This window comes from Camponotus vicinus, unplaced genomic scaffold (assembly GCF_025532165.1).
Source record: "Camponotus vicinus isolate PSW18456_S1 unplaced genomic scaffold, iyCamVici1.0 SCAF_8, whole genome shotgun sequence".
Lineage (NCBI taxonomy): Eukaryota > Metazoa > Arthropoda > Insecta > Hymenoptera > Formicidae > Camponotus > Camponotus vicinus.
In genome coordinates this window covers 1,035,073-1,043,735 of record NW_028141980.1, presented here as the reverse complement: position 1 = coordinate 1,043,735, position 8,663 = coordinate 1,035,073, and the positions used below count along the sequence as shown (strand labels likewise).

The following is an 8,663-nucleotide window of genomic DNA, read 5'->3' as shown; positions in this document are numbered from 1 at the left end:
TACCACGCGAATTGAACAAAATACTAAAAACGAAATATAACTTTGAAATCGGGATCGGTCGCTATTCATCGGTACACGCATTACGACGGGTGTTAGTTATAGAGATAGGAGCGGAGTAATTAATCACAAACTTCAGGAAATAATTTCTCCTCTTTATTATCTCCTATACAGTCTTCGAGATCCCTCTCCTCTCGCCTACTGTTACGGGCGGTAGCAAAGAAAAATAAATAAAGAAAAATAAATAAAAAATAGAAAAAATGATCGAAAGAAAAACGGGCCCTTTTTTAAAAAGAAAAGGCGAAAAAGCGTTAGAGGCCCCAAACGAGCAAAGCAACCAAGAAAAAAGAGAGAGAGAACCGAGAGCAAACCAAGGAAAGGAAAGAGAAAAGAGAAAAAAAAATGGGTAGGCAAAATGAGACTTCCGTCCGTGGGGTCTCCTAATCCGTTTTGCCCACATGGCGTCCCTCCTGGTACGGCCCCAGATTACGCCAGTCTTCTCCACAGGCCGGGCAGAGTTTCACCGTGACCCCTTCTCGGCCACACCGATAACAGAAGAGGGTCGATCCCCTCGGATTTGGGCAGCCCGAATAAAGGTGCTGCGTGGAACCGCAGTTCCAACACTTATTCGGATTGCGCGTGGGTGGTCGGCGGGGCGGAGGCGTTGGGGTCCTCCTAGCGCCGGGCCCTCCCGGCGAGGTGGGGCTCCTTGCCCGTGCCCATCTCCGTCCTCGTCCTCTAGGCTCCGGCGAGACTGGCCGGGATCGTGATTCCCAGGTCGGCAGCGATAATGCTGACAGCAACGGGAAGGCTCTTGGGAGGTCATGGCTCTGACCATATAGTGGCGAGGGATCCATTTGAACGGCCTGCTCTTTGACCCGCATCACGCTGGGTCGTGCGGAGTCAGTTTGGACGCCCCTGTTATTCTGGGGGATGGGGATGGGGATGGGGTCCAAGGCGACATCCCTCCCATGTTGACGGGAGGTTTGAACCCCCTGGTTCCTGCATAGGTCCTCGTCCCAGTACCCCCGATAGTCGCGGAGCCAGCGCCTCGCCTGTCTTTCATATGCTTCTCCCTCCATTCTTCAGCGATGACGATAGCTGTTAAGGATCAGGAGTATGATAGGGTTTAAAATCTTTTACGTGTACCTTACCCGTAGGAGTTCCGTCTAAATTCGCGAGTTCGTATACGACCGACGATATCCGATTCTTAATTCTAAAAGGACCATGAAATTTCAGTGCCAATTTCGCAGCGATATTTTGCGCTGCAGACGACAGCACGTGTTGTCGTTTCAAAACTAAGTCGCCAACGCGAAAGACCCTATCGCGTCGTCTTATATTATAATAAGAAGCTTGTTTTTGGTAGGCTTGCTCTAGGTTTTCCGATACCCAATTACGCAGTATCTGCAGTTCTCTCATTCTCTCCGACCATTCCGCAGGGTCTCTTTGTTCTACTTCCGCGACTTCTGTCTTGCGAGCGCGTAAAAAATTGGTCGGTGTCAATTCCCGACCGAGATTAAGTAGAGCCGGTGAGGCCCCTATAGACGAATGATGCGCTGTATTGTAGGCAAAGCGAAAGTCTTTTAAATGTAAGTCCCATTCTCGATGATCTCTGTCGAAAAAAGCGACTATCATCGTCTTTAATACTCGGTTAACCCGTTCGACTGGGTTTGCCTGCGGATGATACGGAGGTACGGTCGTATGCGTTATCCCATGTTCGTTCGCAAAAGCACGCAAAGTCTGGTTCACAAATTCCGTTCCGTTATCCATCAGCAAAAATCGAGGAGTATCCCAGCGCGAAACAACCTCTTCGAGAACCTCCCTAATCTGTCGACCATTCGCGGCCCTCAAGGCGCTACACTCTATCCATTTAGTAAAAAGATCCTGTACTACTAAAACATACACGTACCCGGACTTACTACGCGGAAACGGACCCATAATGTCGGCAGCGATCACTGTCCACGGTCCCTCGATAATTTGACGTCCCATTAGACCAGCGGGATTGGCCTGTTCGACTTTAGTGTGTTGACAGATATCACATTTCTTCACGTATCGCGTCGTTTCCCGAAACATATTCGGCCAATAATACGCGACAGACGATCGTTGGTAGGTTTTGTCGACACCTAAGTGACCCACTTGCGGATCGTTATGCGATTCTCGAAAGGCTTCTTCACGCAATTCTACCGGTAACACTAATTTCCAACGGTCGAGATCTTCTACGATATCTGATATTATTGGTCTTGGCCGAAAGTAATATAGCCGTCCGTCAACGATTTTCCAGTCGGTATAGCGTCTGGGTCCGCTCGAAACGTCTTTAAAACGCTTCCGATACCACGCATCCGTTGTGTCTTCGGCAGGATCTGCGGGCGCGACAACCATCGCTCTTAACTCGGTGTCCCCCTCATACATACGCGATAATGCGTCCGGCACGTGATGTAATGCACCTTTTCGGTGTACGATTTCATAATCATATTCGAGAAGTTCAAGAGCCCACCTCGCGAGTCTACCCGTGGGGTTTTTTAAATTATGTAGCCATCGTAAGCTGCTATGGTCGGTGACGACCGTAAATTTGTATTCCTCTAAATACGGGCGGAACTTTTTAATGGCCCATACTACCGCTAAGCATTCCTGTTCTGTAACCGAGTACTTTCTCTCCGGATCCGATAGAGCTCGGCTCGCGAAGGCGATCACATGCTCGGTATTATCGATATTCTGGGTCAGTACAGCCCCTATCCCAACCGAACTCGCGTCGGTTTGCATGACGAACGGTATGTTAAAATCCGGACACGAAAGTGTAGGCGCGGTGACGAGATATGACCGAATCTGTTCGAAAGCGCGAAACTGGTCTTCCCCCCACTCCCAGCGCTTGTCTTTTTTCAAAAGCCGTGTCAATGTTCGCTTACTTAATGGTAGCGAATTGCCGAATAAATCGACGGTACCATGACGACATTCCTAAGAAACGGCGCAATTGTTTAAGATTCTGTGGAGCCGGATATTCCATGATCGGACGAGCCTTTTCCGGATCTATTGTTAAACCGTCTCTTTGAACGATAAATCCTAGATAACGAACTTGCGAGCGGCAAAATTCACATTTCTCCGGGTTTATCGTGAGACCGGCTGTCGAAATTTTACTTAAGACCCGTTCCAACTATTCTAAATGCTCGTTAAAAGTGGGTGTAACAATTACTATATCGTCAAGATATGCGAACGCGTGAGGCTCCATTTCCGATCCAATTAATTTATCCAACAAACGCTGAAAGGTGGCGGGCGCTCCCGTTAACCCATACGGCATTCGTGTAAAGTGATATAATCCTTTCCCCGGGACGCTAAAAGCGGTAATTTCTCGGCTCTCATTAGCTAAAGGTATTTGAAAATATGCCTGACTTAAATCAATGGTTGAAATATATCGAGCCGATCTCAATTTATCTAAAATACCGTTCATGTTAGGTAACGGATACGCGTCTTTCTTCGATATACTATTGACTTTACGGAAATCTAAACAAAACCGATATTTGCCGTTAGGCTTTTTCACCATTACTATCGGGTTCGACCACTCACTATACGAAGGTTCTATAATACCGGTTTTCAACATTTTATCAACCTCTTCCCGAATCGCTTCCTGAACTTTCGGCGATACTAAATAACATCGCTGTTTAACAGGCGAATGTTGACCGATATCAATTTTATGTTCGGTAAGAGAGGTGACACCAGGATTCGAGGGTGTCGATACTTGTTTCGCGATAAATTCTGATAATTGTTGACGTTCGAACGGTGTTAACTCGGGAAGAGCGCAGCAAGTTTTTGTAGAATTTTTCTCTGTTGCAAACGGATATTTAACGCGAGGATCGTTTTTAAAATTCCACTCGGGGGTCTCATAATCTACTTAAATACCGAAACGAAGGAAATCCATGCCAACGAGACACGAGACTGCTAAGTTCGATACTAATCCTGCTGACATTACGCACGTCCTATCTTTCAGAGTAAGAGGTACTTCGACCTCTTCCCGTACTGCTACGAGTTGCCCGTTCGCGGTACGGATTTAGTCACCGAGACGTTGAGCCCCCAGTTTGTCCAGGACGTGGTGGCGACTCTCTTCCCAGATGGGGAAGGAGTCGATAGATTACCCCCTCTGGGAGATCCCCTAGAGCGGGATGAGGACGAACTGGGGGTTACCCAGGGCGAGGTGAGGGACGCTGTCAAAAGAATCAAGTCCAAGAAAGCTCCTGGACCTGACGGCGTCCATGGCAGGGCCTGGGTCCTGGCCTTCAGTGAGATGGCTGAGGCCATGAGGCGAATATACGCCGAATGCCTCAGGAGGGGCTGCTTCCCCTCAGCATGGAAGAGGGCAAAACTCGTCCTACTTCCCAAGGAGGGTAAACCGGGGAACTTACCATCGTCCTACCGTCCCATCTGCTTGCTGGACGAGGCTGGCAAGATCCTGGAAAGGATAATAGCCAACCGCCTCGTCCAGCACCTGTCCCGGACTGGTCCCGACCTGAGCGGGGATCAGTACGGCTTCCGGGGCGGACGCTCCACGATCGATGCGATCCTGCGCGTCAGGTCCGTTCGGAGGCCGCGATTGAGGATGGCAGGGTGTTGATGGCGATATCCCTAGATATCACAAATGCCTTCAACACCCTGCCGTAGCGGTGGATAGCGGCGGCCCTCGACCATCACGGGATCCCGCGCTATCTCACCGCCACAATCAGGGATTATTTCTGGGACAGGGTCCTCGAATATATGGACAGCGATGGGACGGTGCAAGAGAGGGTCGTTGGTTGCGGGGTTCCACAGGGCTCAGTCTTGGGCCCACTCCTGTGGAATCTCGCGTACGACCACGTCCTCCGGTGCGCCCTCCCCGGCAGCACAGTCATCTGCTATGCAGACGACACGCTAGTGCTAGCCGGAGGAAATGACTGGGGGGAAGCAGCCGCCACGGCGAATCTGGCCGTGGCATGCGTGGTGCGCTCAATCCGAGTCCTGGGGTTGGAGGTGGCGGTGCGCAAGACCGAGGCGGTCTATTTTCATGATGGATCGCACGGCTCCCCGCCTCCAACCTTCATCCGTGTAGGTGAGACTCGCGTCCAGCTGGGTGAAAGTATCAAATACTTGGGACTACAGCTGGACGCGACCTGGTCCTTTGGCGAACACTTCCGCCGTCTGGCTCCGAGGGTGGAGGGAGTTTCAATGGCGCTATGCCATTTGCTCCCAAATCTCGGGGTATCGAGCGGGAGGGTTCGCCGCGGCTATGCCGCGGTGGTGAGTTCGGTGGCCCTTTACGGTGCCCCGGTCTGGGCAGAAGACGTGGCCGTCACCCGCCGCCTGCGAGATCTCCTGAGGAGAATGCAGCGGCGGGTGGCAATACGAGCGGCCATGGGCTACCGAACGGTTAGCCACGCGGCAGCGACGGTCCTGTCCGGCATGCCCCCGTTCGACCTCGCGGCCCGCATATACAGCTCCATGTACAAAAGGGTTCGCGAGATCCGAGAAACGGGGGCGACGATCACCGACAGGATTCGTCGCATTATAAGGGACCGGGCTCGACGGTCCATGATCCTCGAGTGGCAACGGTCACTCGAGGATCCGTACGTTGCGGTAAGGAGGACCGTCGAGGCCATCCGTCTGCCAGAATGGGTAGACGGGGTCAAAAGAGAAGGAATCACCTACAGGATGACACAGGTGCTCACCGGACATGGATGTTTCGGTGAGTACCTGTGCAGGATAGGAAAGAAGCGCACCGAGATGTGCCACCACTGCGGCCATCCGTGCGACTCGGCGCAGCACACGCTGGAGTCATGCCCAGCGTGGGCGGCCGAGCGCACGGACTTGGTGGCCGTAGTGGGGGCGAACCTTGCGACCGACAGCCGCAGGTACGAGCGGGGGCCCGTCGGACGACACAGCAGAGCCAGGACCATCATCTAGGCTCACATGAGATCCAGAGACGGAGACGCAGGGACCGTCCAGATACTCGTAAAATTGATGGACAATTAGTTTTTAAGAAATTAGTGTTAGAGTCCGTACAATTGCTGAATCGCGAAACATACATCGCGATGAGTGCAGGCCAAGTATGTAAATATATCTTTAGCGTGGTGCGGGACGAGAGAACACCTGACAGTTGGACGAGGTACAAGGAGACGCGCGTGGCGAGCGGCGAAACACTTAGAATATATTTATCTCACATAGGCAAGGAGATTCCAGACCGAACCGTCAGATAGAACCGTCAAACAGTCGTTGGCTGCAGAGCGTCCGTGGTACGTCTCCGGCGAAGGTCCCGGAAGTAGCGTTGCACGCGGGAGGTTACTTGGAATGCGCGTGCGAGACGATAGCAATGATATACGGACTAATAGTTATAAGATGTACAGCATAGCAAGTAAGATGTACATAGCGTTATTTATAGTTAATTATTTTCATATATATACATATATACGGGATGGCCACACGCGGGGCCAAAATAATAACTTTAATTTTCATACTCAGAATAATGAATCACATTTTATGTTAGTGACAACGATCACCCGTAAGATCGAGGCGCGAGATAACGACACGCGGTATCGTAATAATAGTTTACTTTGTTATTATTATAATAAAAGATATATGTTTAGTTTTGCGACACCGGTCGCACGTTATGTGTACGTGTATGATAGCCATGTGCGAGGACACAATAATATTTTATGTTTTCATTATATTAATAAATTATTACGGTTTTCATTTCTCACGATCGACCGCGATGTACATAATTCTGATAGAATAAGATTAATCATTAAGATTTTACATATACAGGGCGATCCCGAAAAACGATCCGTCTATAAAATGACGTATTCCTGACACCATTCTAAGACAATTTTTCCTTTACCAAAATTTGATTTGAAGCGTAGTTTTTGAATTATTAAAGGAAGTAGTTAACGTATGACGGGTCGAATACAAGAGGCAGGCAAGGGTGGCGCGATTCACCGTCGGACGCGGGTGCTTACGCGGGGCGCCTGCTGCGATCAGCTGGTCGCTATACACATACAGACACACATGCGAACACGTACATTCTCTGTCTGTCTGTCTGTCTGTCTGTCTCTCTCTCTCTCTCTCTCTCTCTCTCTCTCTCTCATTCGCTCATTCACCTGTAATTTTTTTTTTTTACAAAAATTAATAAATATAAGACTCGAAATATAAAATTAACAAAACAGTTATAATGGCAATACGAGTCTAGTGTCGATGTTATAACACATTTATTTATATTACAATCAAATAAATATTGATATTAAAGCATACAAAGAGAGGATAGCGAACGTTTCGACCCTATTTTTGGGTCATCTTCAGCGCGAAAGTATATAATAAAAGATAATATAATAACAATGTGTTTTATATCGGAGTCTGTTACAAAGGTTGCTGTTTAAAGCGATAATAAATGTCTCGGTATCTCATTATCTTGACGATGCCTACGTAAAAACAAAGGACAAAAGTAAAATAAGTTAAATAAATAATGTAATTAATATGAACAAAGAAAGAAAAAGTACTAAATTAAACATGAAATTATGAGATTGGAATGTTAATTTATTAAAAATGATCTAAATATAAACTGAACATAAAGTCAAAGAAATAAATAAATAAGTTATAAATAAGTTAAATAAATAATATGACTAATATGAACATAGAAAGAAAAAAGTACTAAGAATTACATGAAAATTACGAGATTGAAATTATTTTAATGTCAATTTATTAAAAATGATCTAAATAAACTGAACATATAGTCAAGAAATAAAAATTAAAAGGTTAAACAGATAAGAAGTTAAAACTACGGAAATAAGACTTACTTCCAGGCATCGAAGATAATGACGCGCCGAGGAGATGAATAAAGACAACTTAACATCTCCGAAGACAAAGATCGACTCGTCTTTAACGGATAAATGTGACTTATATATAAACGGTAAAGAGTTTCATGTTTAATTTAGTACTTTTTCTTTCTTTGTTCATATTAATTACATTATTTATTTAACTTATTTTACTTTTGTCCTTTGTTTTTACGTAGGCATCGTCAAGATAATGAGATACCGAGACATTTATTATCGCTTTAAACAGCAACCTTTGTAACAGACTCCGATATAAAACACATTGTTATTATATTATCTTTTATTATATACTTTCGCGCTGAAGATGACCCAAAAATAGGGTCGAAACGTTCGCTATCCTCTCTTTGTATGCTTTAATATCAATATTTATTTGATTGTAATATAAATAAATGTGTTATAACATCGACACTAGACTCGTATTGCCATTATAACTGTTTTGTTTTTTTTTTTTTTTTTTACGAGAGATGGGAAAATGCATTTTATGCATACCCACCGGTCGATCCAGTGAGTTATGTGGGACTCGAGTACCAAGTCGAATTACAAACTCGGTACTCCCTACCCACTAAAAACCCCTCTCTTTTCACGAATTTCCTTTGACACACTGTCCCTTTGACTTCCCGAGATCTGTTTTCACATAACGTCAAAAAATAGTTATTATTACCTTGTTCGATGACTTTTGATGTATTGCTGTAATTGCTTGAAGGAGAAATGAATTTTCCGATAAATTGTACGTTCTCAAATTTAACGTAGATATCACGTTGCAAAAGACAAGAAATCCACACTAAATTATTAACTGAAAGTTTTTCTTCTTTCATGAACTGTATT

At 46.4% G+C, this 8,663-nt stretch overlaps 1 long non-coding RNA gene across 1 annotated transcript; it reads right to left on the bottom strand.

Moving 5' to 3' along the window:
• Positions 1 to 7,200: 7,200 nt before the first annotated feature.
• LOC145975624 (uncharacterized) lies at positions 7,201 to 7,903 on the bottom strand. The gene is made up of 2 exons (XR_014440025.1): positions 7,803 to 7,903; positions 7,201 to 7,427 (listed from the first exon to the last, which is right to left on the bottom strand). It is a non-coding gene; the product is annotated as an uncharacterized LOC145975624 (long non-coding RNA).
• Positions 7,904 to 8,663: the final 760 nt, after the last annotated feature.